Genomic DNA, 23,558 nt, shown 5'->3' on the forward strand with positions numbered 1-23,558 from the left:
CGTTACCTATCCACTCAGTGGCATGCATGCTCATGAAGTCTACCTTCCCTCCCTGCATCTGCCAAAGGCCATCCCAGGCACAATTCCTCCTCTCCCACTTCTCACAGGTCTTTACTCCTGAAGCAGCCCCCTCTCTCATCCATTATTGGTTTGTCACTCCTTCTGTCCTTTCTTCCTCAATCATGTCCACCATTTCACAAACAGATTTTCATATCCTTCAGCTTAAAAAGGCCCTCTCTGGGTTCCATGTGCCGCCCCTATAATCTGGACCACAACCACTACCGTGTTTCTTCTCCCCTGTGAGGTCAAGCGGGCCTATAGCATTGTCTATACCACCTACCCCTCCACCTCTGTTTTAAACCCCATTTCATATCAGTCTTTGATTTCTCTGATTGCCAGTATTTTTATAATAAACACTATACTACTCTTATAATCAAAATGCAGTTGATCCTTGACCAACATGGGTTTGAGCTGCTTGGGCCCACTTACAGCAGGTGTTTTTTACAGTACTCTAAATGTATTTTCTCTTCCTTGATTTCTTAATAACATTTTCTTTCTTTTTTTTTTAAGATTTTATTTATTTATTCATGATAGTCACAGAGAGAGAGAGAGAGAGAGGCAGAGACACAGGCAGAGGGAGAAGCAGGCTCCATGCAGGGAGCCCGATGTGGGACTCGATCCCGGGTCTCCAGGATCACGCCCTGGGCTGAAGGCGGTGCTAAACCGCTGCGCCACCGGGGCTGGCCCTTAATAACATTTTCTTTTCTCTAGCTCACTTTAACATAGGAATACAGTATAGAATACGTTTAATATATGAAATACATCTTAATCGACTGTTATGTTACCGGTAAGACTTCCAGTTAATAGCAGGCTGTGAGTAGTTAAGTTTTCAGAATCAAAAGTTATACATGGGTTTCTGAGTGCAGGGGGGTCAACACGCCTAATCCCTGTTATTGGAGGGTCAGCTATCTATAAAAATGTGTATTTATACATGGCACTATATGGAACTACATACACACATACCGTAACCAAAAATACTGTGACTCATTACTACTGTGTGTATATGTTAGCATTGTATCTCAGCTTCCTAAATATCACAAACTTATGTGTGTTTTGTCCTTTCCTCATTCTTAAGACTGAAAGCCTGTCTTCTTTGGAATTTTTTTTTCTGGAATTTTTTATGCAGGTACAAATTTATCACCAGGTCAGCATGAGCTCTCCTGTCTTGCTGGTCACCCACATCATAGTCCTTTGCACTGTGCCCCATGGATCTCTAATCCATTGTGAACAATCTACCACTTCCTTCACATCTTTGGTTCAGCCTTTCCCCAATATCATCCTATTCCCTTTTGCCTTCTCCTCTTCCAACTTGCGCCTTTTCAGCTATCTCAGACTCAACTGAGGAGGAAAAGGAGCTGACTCTCCTCTACCCAGGGCCATTTCTAGGTGCACAATTGGTGTGTCTTATGCTTATTCTCTTTTGTCCATATCTTATGGTTATACTTCTTCTCAAAACCACTCCCACCTAAAGATAAATAGTACCTCTACCACCGAGGAGCTGACAGGATGGAGAGGCAAATAAAGATGTGCTATCAGTGGCAATGTAGAACAAATTATTCTAAGGTAGTGGCTTTCTAGGGGCACCTGAGGGAAAACTAGTTCAGACTTGGAAAGACAAAAGCAGGAAGAGCTATGTCATATACACTCTGAGGATCAATGGAAACGACCACAGTTAAGCTGTGATCTAATACCAGGAAGAAGAACCAGTGAGCTCAGGGGAGGGTGGGGCAGAGCACAGCACCTTAGAGCATCTTTTTTTAAGGGCTGTGGATCATGACCACAGGGTTGAAGTTGTGAAGTTTGGGAATTAGGCAAAAATCAAATTCCATGCTAAGAAGACTAGTTTTGGCTTTCTTTTCTTTTGAAGTCAATGGGGAGTCTATTTCAAAGAATGCAATGGTCAATATTTATTGAGGGCTTACAATGTGCCATTGATTATCTTCATAATACCACCTGTGAAGCAAGTGCTAACTATTTTTTCCAGTTTTTAGATAAGAAAACTGAGAGCCATAGAAGTTAAGTAATGTTGAAGGTCACAGAGCTAGGAAGTGGCTGCATTTTAATTATGATTAGATTTTCACTTCAGGAAGATAAAAGGATGTGTCTGGTTTCAGGGCTGCACCTGGATAATGCTCATAACAGTAGGACAGACCCAGAGAAGTAGGGAGTGGCCAGAGGAGCAGGAGTTCAGTTCTGCTATTCTGGTTATGGAGTAGGTGGTGAAAACCTGTCCAGAGAGTTGTCTGGGTGGATATATGGATGTGGACTAGGCAAGGATGTCTAGGCTAGAGGCACAGATTTGAGGCATCGGGATAAGGGTCATAGCCTAAGCCTGAAGTTCAAAGACAGGAGAAGAATGCTGAACAGAGCTTTGTGGGGCAGAGAAGAGGATGTGCACTTATAGGCAGGTGACAGAAATTCAAGGAGAGAGAGTTCCTTGCAATTCAAGGAAAGAGAGAATTTCAAAAAAGCTATGGCAGCAAAACTTGCAGGGACTGTCAATAAAGCTAGGGATTGAAACTTCTTGGGGTTCCTCACATACAAGGAGATCGCCACTCATTTGGGTAACAGCATTCCCAGGCAAATGGGGAAACCAGAGGCCAGGCTGCAATGGGTTCTGGAATGCAGGAGGAGGAAACAGAAGGAAAACTGGGGTCGGCCAGGTTTGGAGGAAGAGAAAGATGGAGACAGAAATGAAGAGAGAACCCAGGCAGCAGTGTTTGTTGACTGTTCTTTCTCTTTCCATCTCACATTTACAGATGAAAGGTGAATCATCAAAAGCACTGAAAAGTGTGAAGACACAGCAGAACAAACAGCACTGTGATGAGACTAAGTTTCTCCTTGTTGATTTCTGAGTCTATTCTTCCCTCGTTCCGGGGACAGGTTCCTCTTCAGTCCTTAAGGTCCTTATTCCTGATGAAACTTACCCACCTGCCATGTACTTCCATGTAGTGTTGCCCAGTTCATTCTCCTCATGTCAATCCCTGGCTCACGCTCCTTCAGCTGTACTCTGTGATTTTTCAGATAACACCCAAGCTGCTGGTGCACCTGGTGGCTCAGTGGTTGAACATCTGCCTTTGGCTCAGAGTGTGACCCTGGGGTTCCAGGATTGAGTCCCATATCGAGCTCCCCGCAGGGAGCCTGCTCCTCCCTCTGCCTGGGTCTCTGCCTCTTTCTCTGTGTCTTTCATGAATAAATAAATAAAATCTTCAAAAAAAAAAAAAAAAAAAACACCACCCCAGGATCCTGTACAATCCTCCACATTCTGCTCGTCCGGGTCTCTCCATATCCTTGGAGCCCACCTCGCCTGCCCCGACTCGCCCACGCTAGAAATCTGTAGCTATCACCTGTCTTCTGTCCCATGATCCCTGGCAATGCCTACCGGTTACTTTCTGCCCATGTAAGTCCTACCTTTGCTCCTGCCTCTATGTATGTCACCTCGTCTTCGCCCTTGAAGCCATAAGGAAAAATTACCTCTTGTTCTGCCCTGGCAATGTGATTAACGCATCCTTTTCAGGCACACATTCTGAAAGCTCACCTAAGTCTATCCCTGTGGAAAATATCAAGGATGTTGAGATGCTGAAGTATGCCCAAGACAACAACAGAGCCATGGTCTGTTTGCTACTTAAACTGCTTGGTTATACTCCTTATATAGGGTCTTGTATCTAACACAACATTTAAAAAGTGTGTGGAGCTTCTCATCCAAACAGGACTGACTGCACTGCATGCTCTTTAAGAAAAGAAGCTATATGAAAGCATGGGTATAGATTATCTAAGACTTCTCTTAAGAACACACAGCAGGAACTGAGTAACTAGTTTGCTGAAAAGAAAACTGGACAAAATTTGCAGTCTTAGAACAGTAAGAAGCTGCATAATGGAATCCTCCCCCTGCCCACCCACGATATGCTAGAATGTAAATAAAGCACTTGCAATAAGTGGAAGCTTTGGCCTTCCATCACATTATGAGATCTTTGCTTTTTCCAAGTCATTCTCATGTGTGCTTTGAATTGATGTCTGCTCATGGTTGCATGCATGCTGTATATTTTTTGGTGTGAAGATAGTGGCTCTAGTTTTCCATGTTCTTTTCTGCAGTTTTTATTGTAATGAGCTCTTTCATTCTCTTGGAATGTGACTGAATTTTTGTTTGTTATGGAATTATGTCTGAAGCTTCCTTTAAGATAAAGTGTCCTCTACCTAGTTAAAAAGTGTCATCTACAAACTTGAATTTTTATGAAATTAATCACTTGTTACTTTACCTGATAACTAGTTTTCAAGTTATCAAGCTGTTCTTTTGTTACAAGTTTTTAGAGTCATCCCATAAGATTTATTTTATTTTTGATTCCCATCACCTGATACCATTTGTGTATTTGTTTGAAATGGTGTTTTGTGAGATATTTTGATAATCCAGTCAACCTCAGGGCAGCATTTTATTTCATTCACATATTAGATTTTCACTTCAGGAAGATAAAGGGATGCGTCCGGTTTCAGGGTTGCATCTGTATAACACGCATAACAGTAGGACAGACCCAGAGAAGTAGGGAGTGGCCAGAGGAGCAGGAGTTCAGTTTTGCTATTCTGGTTATGGAGTAGGTGGTGAAAACCTGTCCAGAGAGTTGTCTGGGTGGATATATGGATGTGGACTAGGCAAGGATGTCTAAGCTAGAGGCACAGATTTGAGGCATCGGGATAAGGGTCATAACCTAAGCGTAACACATACTTATTTCCCGAACGTTCCTTTTAGCTTATTTTATTTTGTTCCTGGTGTGGACGTTCTTTTCAACTATTCCTCTGAGAATTTAGTCTTTTTTTTAATGCACTGCTTTTTCTTGGGTCATTTATGAAAACTTTTTAATCTAGTCCCACATAACGTATTGCAATCTTGCTAGAGAACTATTGGAATTACTACTTCCCCCTAATGTGTCTTTTGGAACCTGATTGTGGGACTTTCCCACACAAGGAACTACAGCGCCCTGGGTAGTAGGATACTCGCAGATGCCCTCGGAGCCCTGTGCAGCCAGTGGGCCTGGGTGGAGGCACCAGCCCTCCAGAGGGCAGGTGTGACTGAGCATAGGTTGGTTCTGAGCTCAGGTTGGTTCTGAGCTTTCATCGGCTGCAAGCACGATGGGGACACCTGGCACTTGATGCCACTCTGCAATGCTCTTAGCATAGCCAACATGGGCTCTGCCACCTGGACATCAAGTTCAGTGCCCAGCCACACAGTAAGCTGCTACACTCATGCACAAGTGGCTGGGAGCCATGGAAGGTACAGCTGGTGGCTCAGGTAGCCAAAGGACATGATAGAAAATTGGGAGGAGTAAGGGTGGCAAGTGATACAGGCCAGGGGATCCTGGGGGTGAGGAAAGTTCTTTGTGGCAGGCCTATGTCTGTCTTCACCTAAAGCAGATACTTCTGTCCAGTACTGCTCTGCAACTCAGGCAACAGTACCCCTGCCATGACCCTGTGGTCCCACTGTGTCACCATCTAGCTCCTAAGAGCGCAGTCAATGTCAGTATCAGCCTCATCTGGGACATGTCAGAAATGCCAAAGCTCGAGCCCACCTCGGTCCTTCTGAATCTGAATCTGTATTTTAACAGGGGTATACACGTTAGTGTTCGAGAAGTGCTACATCCTAGAATCCACTCTGGGTTTCCCCTGTCCATGAAATGCCCTCAGGGAGTCAAGTTTCTACTAGATCAGGCTTCATATCTGCAAATTCCCAGTATCCCTTGCCAAAGGCAAAAGTTTGCTCATTTTTTTAAAAATTTTATTTATTCATGAAAGACAAAGAGAAAGGCAGAGACACAGGCAGAGGGAGAAGCAGGCTCCCTGTGAGGAGCCCAATGTGGGATTCGATCCCAGGACCTGAGGGTCACGACCTGAGCAAAAGGCAGATTCTCAACCACTGAGCCACTCAAGTTCCCCAGGTCTACTCATTTCTTTGAGCATAACTGGTCTCTTCACCAGATGCATGCTTAAGTGTCCCTGGGACCCAAGTCTGGCTAAGGGACAGCTGTGACACAGTGGGGGAGAGGCATGTTAGCATTTCAAGCTGAATGTCCACATGAATGGAGAGAGGCAGGGAAGAACCAGGGGAGAGAAGGGGCAGTGAACCCAGAGCCTCCAAATGCCCTCTGCCTTCTGGATCCACAGATAGGCTCAAGCTTATTTTTGCCCATCTGTGACTACTATGACCTTGTAGTGGAGCCCAAGATATGTGTAGGGTGATAGCTACAGAAGGATCTACGCTTTCCATGAAGTTTTAAAATCCTTGATACTAAAACAGGTTGGATTCCAAAATCATTTGCTTGTAGAAATTTCAACATAGCATTTGCCCGTGAAAGAAAGTAATAGCCATTAGATTCTTTAAACATAATTTCAATTGCAGGAAACTCTTGAATGACTAAAACACGTTTTAAATTTTCTGTCATCTACTTGTTCTTACAAAGCATCACACAGATAGTGACTGACAAAACTTCAGACAGACCACTGATCAAGAATTATAGATCACTCTTCTTACATAATTACTGATAAGAAAAAGTTATATGTAATATCTTTTTTAAAAAAATTATTTATTCATGAGAGACAGAGAGAGAGAGAGAGAGAGAGAGAGAAGCAGAGGGAGAAGCAGAGGGAGAAGCAGGATCCCTGAGGGGGGCCCGATGCAGTACTCCATCCTGCGATTCTGGGATCATGCGGCTGAGCCACCCAGGTATCCCGAAAACGTTATATGTAAATGTACATTTCTCATAAGAACATTTGGAAGTATTTTATTGGAAAATTCTTTTTTTAAGATTTTATTTATTCGAGAGAGAGAGAGAGAGAGACAGAGAGAGGCAGAGATACAGGCAGAGGGAGAAGCAGGCTCCATGCAGGGAGCCTGATGTGGAACTTGATCCTGGGTCTCCACGATCAGGCCCTGGGTTGAAGGCAGCGCTAAACCGCTGAGCCACCCGGGCTGCCCATTTCCTGGAAAATTCTATATAAATTCAATGCCTAGTGTTGTTCCCAACACTTATTTAATCTACTTTCAATACTAAAAATATGTATGGATTTTTTTCCTGCAAAATTCCATAAAGATGGTCCCAAATCCTGTCTAATTTACCCATGTACCACACAAACATTACATATGCATAATAGAGTGAAAAAAATGAGAAGCATGTATCTAGCTGGACAGAGCTGATTAAGAAAAGCTAAGGTGCCCAGAACAGACCGGGTGGAGAAGAATATTCCTTCACCTTACATGCAGTAGGTCTTTGGGTCACAAACATCTATTATTTCTGACTTTTATGAGAAATATATCCTTTAGTAATTTCCTTCCTTTGTACAATTTGAAAAAAAAAAACAGATTTTTTTTCCCCTCACCAGATTGGCTTCAAAAATTTTTAAAACATTTTCCTAACATGTAATTAACATCTTCCAAAGACCCAAAAGTGCTGTCAATGTGCCTGAAATAAGAATGTAAATATTTTATAAACGGCTGTCAAATCTCAATTGGCAAAAAACAAAAAGCCCCCAAATTGCTATAATCTAACTACGAGGCTACATCATTTAATTGACAGATAAGACATTTTTCTAGTTTCCATTTTCCCATCCGCATTTTAATACATTAGCACGGTGTGCCATTCTGGATAGTCACTGTGACAATTTACTTGAAGAATAAATGAATTCTGAAATGCTCTCAGGGAGATGCCTAGCACAGTAACCAAATTCTGTTTCATGGAACATTTTTCACACTCAGTGTATTTGGAATGCCTGTTACTAACACGGACTGAATATTGGCATCAAGGGAATATTATCATGCCCACTTTAAAAAAAAAAGGCAAAATGCTCTTAGCAGTTCAATAATTTATTATTTCATCTTTTGGGCCTTCATTCCACAAGCATTTCTGATCATCTATGTGCCAAGCTTAGCCAATAAATCTATGTGAGATCCAGAGAACTGGCCTCTGCCACACATCATCACAGACCAAACACACTGCTGGGAAAAATACCTGGAATGGTCCCTCCCAAATATTTATCGCTATTTCTGTGTGCACGGCTATCTGTCCCTCCCCTTAGAAGTTTTTTTTGTTTGTTTGTTTTTTTCATCTTTACTTTTATTTTTTTCCCTTCCTTCCGAAGCAGTAGACTTATTGGGGACACCTGTAAGCTCTGCTTAGCTTCTTTTGGCATATCTGACCTATGGCATTTTCTGCATCTACATTCATTCATTCAGTAAATATTTACTAAGCTTCTTGCAGGGAACAGGCATCCTCATAGGCACCATGGTTTTGGCAATGAAGAAACCCAAGGACCTTAGATCATTCTACAGCAAGAGATAAGCAACAAACTATCAACAAATCTGGCTGAATTCTTCATGTCCTGCCTAAATCGCTTAAGTTGTAATGTGTACATATGTTTACCATATGGGGGTATTGTAGTACACTTTACAAAATAAAATTCCTAGTTTTTCGAAGGAATTAAATTCGGGTGCCTGGGAAGCACTCATTTCCAGAGAGTGGTTAGGGAAGATTGTGGCAGCAGAGCTGTGAATGTAAAGGGCCTCAGGATGGGGACAGGAACAGAAAGAAACACTCAAGGAACAGTATGGAGGACAGACACTGGTGCTGGGAAGCCAGGAGGAAGGTATGGGAAGGGTAAGGCATGGTTGTACGTTGTGCCCTTAATGCAGAGGAAGGCATGGGTTGAAGGGTTCTAAGCTGGTCCCAAGCAGGAGAGTAACAAGATGTGACCCGGGATCCCTGGACACTGGCTCCTGCACACAAAAGGGACTTTGGTAAGACAAGAATGGAGCCAGGAGACCATGAGGAAGCTGATGAAGCTGTCCAGGCAAGACAGAAGGACTTGCAGTCACCACAGAAGAAACAGAAAGAAATGAAGGGATTCAGGATCACTTTGAGAGAGAAGAAAGGGACAGGAAAATCAGTGAGAACTCATAGCTTCAAAGGCCAAAAGGAAAGGTTGGCTTTAGTGGATACAGCATGTCCCTGGCATGAACAAAGGAGATCCGACAAGGTAAGCTATTCTTTCACACAGAGAATATCAGAATATCTGACATCCTCAATTTATAAATGAAGAACAAAGGTCTGGGGAGGTGAGATGGCATTTTTAAGCCTCAGAAGAGCTGGCTGTCACCTGCATTGCCCCTCTTGTATTTTCCAGCCCAGAGACTTTCCCGTTACCTGAGCACCTCCTTCCCTGACCCAGCTCAGTACCTTTTTCAATATCGTGCATGACTTTCTTTGGAAAGGAGTTTCTTTATATAACTTATCTTTTACCTGCATTTCCACCCCCTTCCTGAACCAGTAAGTATGAGTGAAGTAATAGAGGCTGTCAGAAGGAGAATATTTAATATTAGGACTGTAGGTCAAAAGCTGAATTTTGTGGCCATATTGAGACCATTAGTTCTAACCTTTTATTTCAAAAAAAAATTTTAAAAAAGCAAAACCAACCCACCTTGGAATTAATATTTCCTTCACTTGCTTTCATAGGCAGTTCTAATTCACCTTGTTTTCCCCAAATTAGAGTTTGCCCTTCTCTTCTTTTTTCTCTTTTAATGTGAAATAGCCTCAGTTTACTTAGTTTCATAAATGGATAGTCTAATAGTAATTCCGTATTATTGAAGAGCAAACATTCAAAGGGCTAGTGAGCCGGCAATGCCACGGACTACCTAGCAGATGTGATCAGCAACAGCACAGGCTCCTGGCATATATCGTCAGGGTAAGCATCAAGGTAGCAGAGTATGGGGAAAGGCACCTGACAGGTCCAGTTCAAAAATCGCCTTTGACAACCTGTAATCATAGGCCACAGTTCTTAACATCTCAGGTTCCTCATCTGTAGATGGGTATAATCATACCTGGATGGCACTCTTGTGAAGATGAAAGAGGCATGTCTAGCACAACGCCCTGATCTGAATGTCCATGAATCAGCTATGTCTGCATTCAGCTCCAAGTGTCAGGAGATCTAACAAATCAGGGATTTATCTGAGTAATGCCACAGGAGAGTGTACGGTAAACTTGCTAGAGAGAAGGAATGTCATCAAGGAGTCAAACTCACTTATGTTTCTTTGCCAACATCTCTAGCTGTGGCTTTTGTCCTTGGGATGATGAGATGGGGGCTGTGTTGGGTACTAATCTGTTTTTTTTGTGTATTTTATGATGTTTTGAGATCTTAAAAGCTGGCTGCCCAGGGATAGACTGCTTCTCCCAAGCTAGTCAGTCTTACATATAGCAAAGAACGTGGCACAGAGCACACCTTTCATATGTAAACCAAGCAATCCGGGATCTACAGTCTCAATTCTCCTCTTTTACACCCCAAGCCAGTATTTCCCCAGCCGTAAGTCATACAGGGCCAGGGACCAGACAGCCAGAGATCATCCCTCTAATCCAGACACCAACCACACTGCTCCAACTGGCCAGTCCTCAACCAAGTGCCCTGCCTGCAAAGCTATTCCCACAGACCTTCCCAATAAAGGCTTTGACTTAGCCTTTCTTTCTGAAAGACTTTCTTTCTGACTTAGACTTTCTTCTCATTCTGTCTTCTGCCTCCAGGTCAAAGCTGGTGCTTCCTCAGGTGGCCCTGGTGGCAGGGAGTGGCCTTTCTCTCAGGATGTGTAAGTAATAGTCTCCTTTCAATGGCACTGACCTCTCTGTGTCATCATTCAGTTACCTCTGTAAGTTAAAATTTGGCTACAAATTTTAGAATAGCTTTCCAGGTAGGAAGATGGAGTAATAGCAAAGAAAATGTTCCAAAAATATTCTGCTCTTGAAGCCCTGCTCTTTTATTTAGGAATGAAATAAAATCAGGAAGGGAATAAACTCAAGAAGGGAAGCCCTCCCTGGAGCTCACCATCCACAAGTCATTAGCCAGAAGCGACTTACATATGTGGCCTCAGTAAAGGAGTCAGGGAAGGAACAGATTTCCAAAGTAGGCATTTCACTGCCCTTCAAAACATCACAATTAGTATTATTATTATGGAAGGGTGAAGGGATATTGGGAAGGCTAGTAGGACTGTCTGCTAAATAAAGTTTAAACAACATTTAAAGGAGATTCAACTTTTTCCCCACATTGCTTTTTCTTTATATTCACTAGCAGATTTTGTACAGCATTGTGGATAAAGTGATATAAATCAAGGGATAATATTTAAGCTTCTAAAAATTAGATGAGCTATAAGATTCCATATATGCTAAAAATTCAAATATTTTGCATTGATTTCCAATAACCCCATATTGCTACAATTAAGATAGAAATGAGTATTTGAAATAAAACAACTTATTTCATATTTTAACAAATATGCTTTCATTGTAATTTTGAATATTATCAGCAAACAAGCAAAAGAAGTATCTTAACTAAGATGCAAAAACAGAGCATGACTAGTATATCTGTATTAAGATGCACAGGGAGCAATTATAATCATATTGAAACACACTGACTCAGGAATTCCTATTCTTCGTTAATGTTTCACTGATCAAGCCATAAATCCTTTTATGAAAGCAAAGAACTCAACCCCCCAAAAGCTCTTACCTTATAGTACCTTAGTGGAAGTTCTGAATGTCACTTATTCAGCCTCTAATCAGAATACAGGTGCTAGAAGTAATTAAAAAAATGAGGTTAACATATAGCCCTGGGAGGGGATAAGTCAATAGGGTACACAAAAGGATTTGAGGATGTCAGAAAATTACAGAATTTTCTAGACGAAGTGATCATGGTACCTAATCATCTCATGTAAGAGATAAGGATACACATGGTCAGAGAGTTAAGATCCCTGTCACTGGCAGAAGAAACATATCCATTGACTTTCTACAAAAGGCTCTTTGTATAGAGTTCCACTCCTCACACCCGCCAAAGTTCTGGTCACAGTAAAGGGACATAAAGCAAGAAGAGAAAACAAGAGAAGTTACACATTCCTTCACTTTATATGTTAGTGAGGGTACCCTCCTTTTTTAGCCGGTGAGGACATGTACACACACACACACACACACACACACACACACACACACACACATGGTTAGCTCTGCTTAGCCCACTTTTCACCCAGGAATACAGTAAAATCTTTTTTTAAATTTAATTTTTTAGTTAAATTCAATTTGCCAACATACAGTATTAACACCTAGTGATCATCTCGTCTTGTGCTCTCCTTAGTGTCTGTCACCCAGTTACCCCATCACCCCGCCCACCTCACAATAGAGTCAAATCTTAAAGAAAATCCCCCAACCCCATTTCAGACACTGATATTTACATTTTAAAGTGTACAGAGACTGACATTTAGGCCAGAACCCTAGGAAAGCTTTCTGAGGGTGCACTAGGGAAAGAAAAAGAGGCGCCAAATTCCATGAGCAGAGAATGAAGGAAGTGTTTTCCTGTCAATGCCATCACTGGGTCAGGAGGCAACAATAGGTGCTATGGGAGAATTTGAGGATGGGAGTGACAAGATGTTGCTGGATTTTTAAAAGAAGGACCTTGCAGTTTCCTGGGAGGTGAAGGTGAGTTCAGAGGACAGGATGAAAGAGGCTGTGAGGTTAGAGGTTGGAGTTCCTGGGATGTGTGTGATCAGAGGAGCTCAGGGCAGCCTCTGAGAGTATGTCTACAAGATAAGCCTAGAGATGAAAAGAAACGTTTCATTCATAACAAAAAACAGATTCATGTTTTGCATGTTTCTCTTTTTTGAAGTAGCCATCTGTGAAGGATTGGGGCAAAGGGAAAGAAAGAAAAGTCACCGGTCCTGCATCAGTGTGAGAAGCACTGTCCTAGAGAGCATCTTTTTCTAGATGCCAGCATCTCCTCAGGAAGTAACATATAGGCAACTGGAACTTCAAGAGAATATTTGGCCATATTGACACTCTCATTCTTACTAGAGGAAATGGTGGGAAAGTCACCAAATTACACTTCGGTGGGAGGATACACACACTTCTGTCTCTGGTCTCTAACACATGGATGTTTTCATCCATGTGGGTCATTGCCAGTGAGCCTACACTTCATCTTTCACCATTGATTCCTTCTAGACTCTAACAAGCCCAAGGACGAGTAAATACCACAGAGGCACATGTCAGTCCTCTCACTGTAACCTTCTAATTGTCCCGCAGATAGTAGTTGCTCGATAAGTATTTGTTATATGGATTTTATCGTTAATATTAACAGTTATCCAGAACACACCTGCCTAATTTACAAGAAGTCCCAACATGCCTACATACTGGGATTTAGATCATTTTAATAAGTAAATGCTTATCTCTCAATTAAATAAAGTCACACAATGATAAAACAAACACTAGTCATTAAAGTGTCTGCTAATAAAAAATATTCTGTTCACTAAATGAACTGGAGAACAATAACTGGGATTGAATACCTTGAAGTATCTCTGAGTTTCTTGTGTTAGATGTGGCAAAGCATTCATTCTGAAAACCATTGAGAGAACTAGCTTTCACTCTAGCTTCAGATTACTTCTCTTATAAATTAATTGCACGTGACATTCATTTAGGGGTAAGCTTCAAATCTCTGAGTATAGATGACAGGCTCTACCAAATCCCAGTAAACACAGTTCAAAGGTTATATAATGAAAATATGATTGCCGATTCCAGAGTTTGTTGTCATAATCGTGCAGTTAGCCAAATAAAGAGGAACTCAAAGCCGGAGACTAATAACTCGGGAAGGGCTGATGAGAAGCCTCGTTCAATAGGCCAACACAATACTACTTTTAGGATATATTCAGAGAGAAGTAGGCATTTTCGTTAATGTCCTTAAAGTAACAATTTCTTTTTGTCACATCATAGGTATTTACAGACGTAATCAAGTATCAATGAAGTGGCAGTTTTGGACTTGTAGTATCACCATCTGAACCGTCCCGTTTCCTTCCGTCTTTTCCAAAACGTCATTATACACCTACTTTCTAATTATTGTGAGCAGGCATATTGCTCTTATGCTCTTATTGCCTGCAAGACACAGAACACTTGAGCAGATGTTTTACTATCAGAGTAATGTTAACTCGATCCTCGGCCATCTGATTTAGACAGCATCATACCTGCTCACAGCTCTGACATAAATAAGCTTAATTAACTAATTTAACTTCTTGTATTCGGCTGAATTAGAGCCCAGTCTCTTAGGAAAGATATAGAATATTCCTTTTAAATTTCACAATATAGCTTTAGTTTTTAACTTGCTTTATCTGAAGACCAAAATAACAAGTGTTTTGACAAAGTTGTCCCTGACAGCCTGTTTTAAGGGAATATGATAAATATGGTTCCAAAACTGTATATATTATGCTAAGTCTGGTTTGCATTAAGTTCTTATTTACAAACAGGATTCACTAAGTATCTGCGCTCACTCAGATGTTGCATCATACCCTGACTAGTTGCCTTCAAAGTCCATCTTCTCATTTTTTAAGCCATTCCATCTAGACAAGGAAAGACAGAATTTTTTAAAAAGATTTTTTAGATTTATCTCTACCTGAGACTGAGTGAATGAGCACATGAGTGGGGGGTAGAGGCAGAGGGAAAGAATCTTCAAGCAGACTCCCTGCTGAGGATGGAGCTAGACACAGGGCTCTATCACACAACCCACAAGATCACGACCTGAGCTGAACCCAAGAGTCAGATACTTAACTGATTGAGCCATGCAGGTGCCCCAAAAGACAGAGATAGTTAAAATCTGTAATTGTTCTAATGAATGCAATTATTCATTCCTTTGTTATTATTCCCATTTTTCAGATGAGGTTTAGAAATCGAGTAACTGTCTCAGGGTTGTCCAGTGAGAGATGGGTAAAGCTGCTGTCCAAGCTTGGATTCTTTCCATTTCTAATCGCACATAATTGTAGCAGTGACAATAACAGCAATGATGACTATTTACCAAATGCTCGCCATCCTCCAGGTGCTACAGCAAGCCCTTTATACACACCCAATCATGTCATCATTACAGCCCTATCCATTGTCTACATTTTATAGATAAAGAAGTAGCTGCCTGTTTGCCCTGCGTAGGGGAACTGCAGCTCTATCAGGATCATTGAGACAAAATTTGGTGCTGCTTCATCTTTTTCCATTCACCCTCCCCCTTCGCTTCCCATTCCTTTTTTTTTTTATTTTTTTATTTGTTTATGATAGTCACAGAGAGAGAGAGAGAGAGAGAGAGAGAGAGGCAGAGACACAGGCAGAGGGAGAAGCAGGCTCCATGCACCGGGAGCCTGATGTGGGATTCGATCCCGGGTCTCCAGGATCGCGCCCTGGGCCAAAGGCAGGCGCTAAACTGCTGCGCCACCCAGGGATCCCTTCCCATTCCTTTTTATTTTAGTTCATTCAAGACAAAATTAACACAATTCCTGGTTTGAATGGGCCGTGGTACAACAGGTCCAGCAATATCTACATTTTTGAGATGTTGCTTTGCCAATTTTGATAGTCAATGGGGTTCAGCCAGAGCAGCACAATGAGGTCTCTTAGTGGACACTGAGCACTCTAAGATAGACAGCCTCTACCTGGGTATTCCTGAGAACATAATCCTCTGGAATGGAAGTGACAGTAAGTGGGAATAGCATTCTTTGGGGGTTTGCTGTCTAGGAGAGCTACCACACTGCAGTGTCTAAGAAGTCACTGCAAAACCAGGATAATGTCCAGTGGGCCAGGTTGATGGAAAACACAATTTCAGAAGTCTTCAGGGCAGGCTGCCTACTCATCATCAGGATGGTAGCAGACTGAGTGGCTCACATGAGCTGACGAGACCTCAGCCAGCTGCTTGGAACATGGGCAAGGTTTACCATTCTGCAGTGAGTGCACTGGTAGTGGTGCAGCAGATCACTGAGTCCCTTGCTTTCAGAGGTTTGTTGAGGTAGGGGTTGGGGGTCATCAATTTTAAGTAAGAACCAGGGGAGCAAACTAGGATTTGAAGGCAATGAACTGTAAATGCTGTCTCACCAAGACCCTAGAAGTCTAAGTTTTACCTAGACCTCTCAGAGGTCACACAATTCCCATAAGCCACCAAGCAGAGGGGATGAATCTGCTTATTCTCTGCAACTGGGCAGGGTGGAGTCTTACTGGCTGGCAGTTTTCAATTCTTACTCTGGGAGCCTGAGATCAGCAAGAGTGGCCACCAAGATTCTTATAAAGTCTCATTACGACAAGAGTTTGGGAATTTTGATGCAGAATCAACAATTAAATGAAGAGAAAAGAACTGCTCTCCATTTCAATTTTGGTAGAAAACAGGAATGGAGAAGAAAACTTTACCCTATCTGTGGCAAAGAACGGCTTCTCCATCCAATTTCCACAGACCTAATCTTACACAGTGGAGATAAAAGTTGGGAGGCTGGATTCGACTAGATGTAGAAAACAGTGTGAAGAGTACTATCCAAACTTTGTAATTTCACATTTCTCTGTACACAGGAGAGGTAACAAAATGGAACTTCTTTAATAATATTAACACTGTTGGCTGACTCTCTAATTAGATGTGATTCTCTTGTTTTCTTTCATTTTTTCTTATAAATTAGAAGAAAAAGTCTTTGCTATCAACAAACTAGTATTTCTACAGGGCCAGTTAAATAAAAGAAGCTGTTGTTTACCAGAATTTAACACATTTAACCAGTTCTTGCAGCATTAACTATCTTAAAAAGCAAAAAAGGCAGAGTTTTAAAAGTTACTTTTGAGAAAGATATACATACATACTTCACATATTATGTTAAATATGAAGACATCTTAACAATTTAATGAAATAATTCATGACCTTCTAAAATAAGATTCTATAGATTATGCCTGCTGGCTTGAGTAGGCAGTTAAATGTCAGTTCAATTTGTTTCTTTTACCAAAAGACACAGTGAAAACTTAGAAGGGAGAAACTTAGCATAACAAAAATATACACAAACTTAGTATCCCATAGTATCCTACGTTTGTTTTTCTTCCTGTCACAGACTGAATTTTATCCCTCTCAAACTCATATGCTGAAAGCCTTAAGCTCCCAATGTGACTCCATCTGGGGATAGAACCTTTAAAGAGGTAACAAGGGTAATATAAGGTGACAAGGGTGGGACCCTAATCCCATAGGATTGGTGTCCTGATAAGAAGAGGAAGAGGAACCCTGGGTGGCTCAGTTGGCTAACCATCTGACTCTTAATTTTGGCTGAGGTCATGATCTCAGGGTCATGAGATGTAGCTTTGTATCAGGCTCTGCACTGAGCATGGAGTCTGTTTGGGATTCTTTCTCTCTCTCTCTCTCCCTTAATTCCTTTCATAACATAATCAATCTGAAGGCAATACATAGCAATAAATAATATGTGGACCCTATATCTAAATAAGAGTGAAAGAGTCATTTACTGCATGTGATTCATTATGATATTTCTAAAACTGCTGAGGTAGTTTGATCAAAACGTAATCTGTATTACTAGTGGGAATGAGGTGGGAAGGAAAAGGAGCCATGGGTTTATCCATTTTCTCTTTTCCTTTTATATAGAAAAACTATTATATTCCATCTTTTAATCACCATTGGATATGGAGGTATTTATGAGTTGATACATCTATTTATAGGTAAACCTAGGAAACTAACTTATCTATAATTTCAAGGAGTCTATGGAATCAGAGCAGAAAGCATAAGGTAGGGGCAGGAGGCTCTTCTGTTCACCCAGAGTCCACCATTAACTTTTTGTTCTGGAGCCTTCATCTTGGTCGGCCTGAATTGCAGGCAACCTAATGATTTAGAAATGGAATTACATGGCCATTCATGCACAATAATACATAATAAAATATTTTCTATTTTTTAGCTATAAAGTAATAAAGCTCACTTAATAATCCAAAACATACCTAGTTATATAAGGAGAAAAAATAAATGATTTTTGTCTTTCCCTCATTCTCATGCCCAAGTTCAACCCCCATGAATTTAATAGTTTGATGTTTATTTCTCCTTATGTTTCGTCTTATCATTCAGCATACCCATTTTTTTATTATTATCCTACTTTTCATATCACTATGCATATGCTCTTCTCAGTAGACAGTGCAATACATACTCCTCATCAATCCATATGGATCTAACTCATGCTTTGTGAGAGCTGATGAACCCACCTCAGCATGAAGTGCCAAATTTTATTCAATCCTTTTACTGTTTTGATCCTTTTACCATATATGAGATTAGGACTGTTTCATTTTTTTCTATTAGACACAATTTAGCAATAGCCATCTTTGTGTATATGTATGTTCATTTTGTAGGTATATATCCCTAAAGCTGTAATTTATGAATTAAGGGGTCTTCATATTTTATATGTAAGCAGATAATGCCTATTACTTATCAAAAAGGTCGTAGTAATTTTATTTGCCATTGTCCATAATTGTGTATTGTCTCTAATCGTGTATTATCTCTCTTTCTATTAATCAATGAATAAATCTATCTTATTTTTGGCAAGAAAATCCTTGTTCTCAGAGTTATCTCTTTATTAACCTGTTGGGCCTCAGAAAGAGTTTTGTACTAATGGCACCCTGTAAATAATCTTTGGCCAATGTTCCAATGTTGTGGCATAAGAGGGAGATAGCCCTTGGAAAATATATTTTAGGAAAAGCAACTGTAACTACTATTCAGAGAAAGAATGTAGAAAGGTGTTGCAGTGAGTGAAAACAAGTAAATGCTCCATTCAGTAAGTTGCTCTACATGGGAAAATACATTCTGATTCATAAAAGGCGTTTCTAATATTTTATCCATAACACTATAATTTTAAAATGTCTAACCCAACAAATGGTTTCCTGTATTCTTTAAAAGTTCAAAAGAAAAAAAAAAGTTCAAAAGAAAATCTATACCAAAGGAAAAGGTCCAGTCTTGAAGTTCTTTTATTTTATAAACAATATTATATTACTAAAATGCTACCCTTCAGCCAGAAATGGCTCAGTTCACACACTGGAAATGTTAATCACCTTTTCTTCAGGTAACTGTTCCTCAGTCCCTACTCAGGTGGCTTGAATTGTAGTTCTTAAATCTCCATCTTTCTCTCTGTCCCTGAAGTTAAGTCATAATAGGACTGTGAAAGCCGGAAAGGAGTATTTTTTATTTTTGGTCGAACCAGTGTTACAAAGCCTGATCAAATAACAATGTTTATACGGATGAATTTTAAAGGAGAAAAATGTGCCTAGAGTCTAGATTATTTTTTTAAGGTTTTATTTATTTATTCATGAGAGACACAGAGAGAGAGGCAGAGACATAGGCAGAGGGAGAAGCAGGCTCCGTGCAGGGAGGCCAAGGCAGGTCTCCATCCCAGGACTTGGGGATCATGCCCTGAGCTGAAGGCAGACGCTCAACCACTGAGCCACCCAGGTGCCCCATAAAGGAATCTTTTGGGGGCTTCCATTAGGCGTCTGCAAAATTTCTACAGGAATGAGGACACGTGTACAAAAGCGATAGGAAATACTACGTCTAAAGGATAACATGGCTGCATTTTGAATGATGGGAATCTGTGTGATTTTTTTTCTACATAACATTCCAGTTTTCAACTTTTTAAAAATCTAAGCAGATATTATTCTGATATCAAAGTCATCTGAAACAAATCCCCTACAATAATATGAAGGCTGAGCACTTCTAAGTCAGACCGTATCCTCCATGCCTGACACCTTCTCTGAGCTTCTTCTCTCCCTACACTCCTGCCCTAGGCTGCTAGTTTCATCTGCGGTTACCATGCTCCCTGTAATTAAATTAAGCCTACTTTCTATTCATGTATCTGGCTCTTACACAGGATTGTAGGTAAGGACTGTGTGCCCCAAATGTTCCCTTAAGTGTACAATGCTTCCCAAGTAGACATACAGCTAAGATCAGAGGAAATAATGAAGTCACGCCTGGCAAATTCTTCTAGCAGGCACTTCTCAGAGGATCCTGCAGCTAAGGCAGATTCCTCAGGAATATAGTTTATCAAACAAACTAACAGAGGCAAAGAAATTTAACTGCAGGAAGAATCTGAGATTTATAAATTCTTCTATAAGATACCAGATAAGCAGGATACCTAGAGACACTGTCACGAAACAATAGTAGTGTAGGGACATGAAAGGGACTATCCTACACTATTCAAATCCAGATACAAAAAAACCTCCAGTGGAACACTACAGTGGTCATCTAGCTACGGATTGTTATCCTGTGTGTGTGTGTGTGTGTGTGTGTGTGTGTGTGTAGCAAAGGAAAGTAGCATTAAACTCTCTATCATTCACAGTGTACTGTATATAATATGCATATACAAATATAGACATTTAACATTATACTGGAGATTCAAAACTTTTGGCACAGAACTATCATTTATATAAAAATTAACTCTTGCTGGCATTGTCACAGTGAGCCATCCTAACTGGATTCTGATAAATGACCTACGGAATACTGTTCAGAGTAGACAAAAGCAATCAGACGACTCTTCACAGGCGTTTACAACATTTTCTGAGCTGTACCTCCTAGTACCTCCACAATATTCAAAAAAGAGATTTGGTGCTCAAATAAAGCTGGGAACTACTGGGTTAAATAATACATTACCATCATCTTTACATCAGGATCATTCAGAAATTAAAAGGGAGACGCACATTATGAATTTTATAAAGGCAGATGCATTATGATGCTTGCTTTTACAATTTTTTTGGCCACGTGAGTTTCTCTTAGAGGAACTAAGGTAAATGCTGCATTGCACAGCTCAGGATTTTTTTCTACTTTGGTACAGAAAGAAAAAGATATATTTCTTTTATAGCCGAGGTTGAAATTGAATTTGCTCTTGGGTCTGGATTAGTATTTTCCCCCAAATTCATAGACTCTATAACATCATGAAAAATAAATTTGTCTTTCCAAAAAGAGAATATGGCATGTTGTACTGCGCAACAAAACTAAGTGATTTGCAATAGAAAAAAAATGCAATAACCATATTCGAAATACATATTTTCAAATACCACATTTTGACATGTAACCATGATATTCTATGATAGACTCTTGAAAGTAGAATGAGCTCCTGAAACTGTATTTAGCTAAAATTTCAACCTCCTATATTTGGAAAAGGTCAATTTTGAAGAGATGAATTAGAATTTTGAAAATTCCTATTGTACAGCTGTTCTTGGGAAATACAATGCTGTTGGTGATGGAAAAAACACATTTAATCAGTTCCCCCTGGAGTTTTCTTGTAAAATATCTTTCAGAAAATGATCAAATGTTCTGAGTTAGTATCGCTTTTCCCTGCTGGATTCAACAATATCTTTGGAGGAAACCTGGGTAGCTCAGTGGTTCAGTATCTGCCTTTGGCTCAGGTAGTGATCCTGGGATACTGGGATCAAGTCCCACCTAGGGCTCCCCACAGGGAGCCGCTTCTCTCTCTCTGTGTCTCTCATGAATAAATAAATTTAAAACAACAACAACAATATCTTTGGTAGGTAGATGGTTAACATATACTGCCTTCTAATAACCAAGGCTATGCCTTTCTAAATCAGAAGCAATCTGAAGGATCCCTAGAGCCAACATGCTAAAAAAAGTTCTAAAAACTAAAAAAAGTTCTTTCATCACAAAGAAGTGTCTTTTCTCCCAGCTGAGGCCATGGGAGGAGCTGATTTCTAATTGATGGCTGTAAACATGAAGGCATTTGTATCTTCCCGTAGAGAAATCCATCCAGATAAGTCTGTCTGGATGTCTGGATTTCACAGAAATGGCTTCATTCTAGTAAAACTCTTTTTATTGAGATCACATACATCCCTCCCCCCAAATAACATGGGCAAGAAGAAAATAACTAGACTCTAATAAAACTACTTGTCATTCAAAATAAAACAAAAACCAGGGAGAATTATTAAGAGTCAACCAACACTGTATGCCAACTACACAGGAATTAAAATAATAATTTTTAAAATGAGACAAAAAAGAAATATTCAACTAAATAATGATGCTTGAAAAAATGTATTAATTTTTTCTGTATTATAGACACTACACAGAAGTGAACACTTTTCAAGCTAATGAAGGGTATTTTTGTTCAAATATAATATCTTCATACTCCATCTTGTTTTTTGAAATTCCATTAATCCTACTACACCTGAGATATTCATCACTTTGAAAAAGCTGATCTGAGTTTTTGCCAATTAAATACTCAATTAGGGACTGAAAAATATTCTACATGAAAATATTTCTATAATCCATGAAATCATTTCCACCTTTGCAGTTTTCTTTCAACCACATGGAGTATCAGCTAGCTATATGGGGAAAATATAAGTTGCTTTTTTTTTTTTTTAGATTTTATTTATTTATTCATGAGAGACATAGAGAGAGGCAGAGACACAGGCAGACAGAGAAGCAGATCCCCTATGGGGAGCCCATTCAGGACTTGATCCCAGGACCCCCGGATCATGACCTGTGCAAGAAGGGAGATGCTCAACCACTGAGCCACCTCGGTGCCTACAAAATTCAAGTTTTGTTGGATGAGGTAAGATCTGGATGTTTTGATGGCCTAGAAGTTAACAGGAGCCACTGGGAATCTGAGGTATAGTGAAGGAAAAGACACTGGAATGTAGGTTCGGGATTTATTTTCCCCAAGCCAGTGAGTCTGTTCTGTGCATAAGTATTAAAATCATACCAATTATTGCCATGAGTTCCTTGTGAGACTTGATAACCACTCTCCCACATCCATAATGTTATAATTCCTTGAACTCAAGATTTGTATTTGAAATTTCACATTATATGTAACATTGTTTTCTTGTCCCTTTTCCTATTCATCTTCATAACATTATCCAATTGATGTTTTGATTTGTTTAGTTGTAAGGTATCGATAGGATTGTGAACATTTTTCAAATAAGTAGAAACGTGGTCTTTAAGAAAGCGCAGGCCAGATACAGAGCTGTTTGACCTATGCTACCCTTCTTTTTCTCTTAAATGAGATACTGCATACTTCCTGATTATTGCTTTTGTGATTTTACATTCCTGATTAATCGTTATTAATGTGGGGAGAGTGTGTCTAAATGCCCATGCACATGTGCGTGTAACAGGAAGAGACAGAGCAATAGATTAAGAAACACAAACAAGCAGAAAGACTGGCAGGAAGGCTGACAGAAAGGAGAGACACACACACACGGACAGATGTAGACATATACAAATACACAAAGACAGACGTGTTTTTCTTCACCTATGGCCTCTTTATTTTCATTTCTCTTTACCTGTAGACCTATCATCAATGAACGTTACACATGTTGAGGCCTGCAATTCTCTAGGATTCAACTTTTGGTGTGTGTGCATGAGGCTGACCATGAATAGTGCTGTAGGGTGTGGTACCAGAGAGATTTTTAGAATATATAATCTGTGTGATTGTCATTGTTGTATAAATACACACCGATATTTAAATATGCATAAAAACGTATGTTGTCTTCATTCTAGTTTTTAAACAAAACTAAAGCAATTTGTTGCTCTGAGATGGCTTGTTCTGCTCCAAGCCAGTAGTTGTTCCTCAGAGATAACCTGTAATGTGGCCATATGAATGATGGTCACTGGAGGGGGTTAAGGTGAGGGGATGAATAAACTAGGTGATAGACATTAAGGAGGGCACGTGATGTAATGAATACTGG

The 23,558-nt window shown here is 40.2% G+C and overlaps 1 protein-coding gene across 32 annotated transcripts in view; it reads right to left on the bottom strand.

The window, feature by feature from the left end:
• CHRM3 (cholinergic receptor muscarinic 3) overlaps nt 1–23,558 on the bottom strand; it is a 502,174-nt gene that overhangs the window by 271,163 nt on the left and 207,453 nt on the right. For 18 of the 32 annotated variants that reach the window (XM_025448584.3, XM_025448594.3, XM_049108903.1 and 15 more), the window contains exon 3: nt 11,584–11,646. The exons of the other annotated variants lie outside the window; for them this stretch is intronic. The gene's annotated coding sequence lies outside the window, so the exon portion shown is untranslated. The remainder of the gene's footprint in view (nt 1–11,583; nt 11,647–23,558) is intronic. 32 annotated transcript variants of the gene reach the window in all.

This window comes from Canis lupus, chromosome 4 (genome assembly GCF_003254725.2).
Source record: "Canis lupus dingo isolate Sandy chromosome 4, ASM325472v2, whole genome shotgun sequence".
In the NCBI taxonomy this organism is placed as follows: domain Eukaryota; kingdom Metazoa; phylum Chordata; class Mammalia; order Carnivora; family Canidae; genus Canis; species Canis lupus.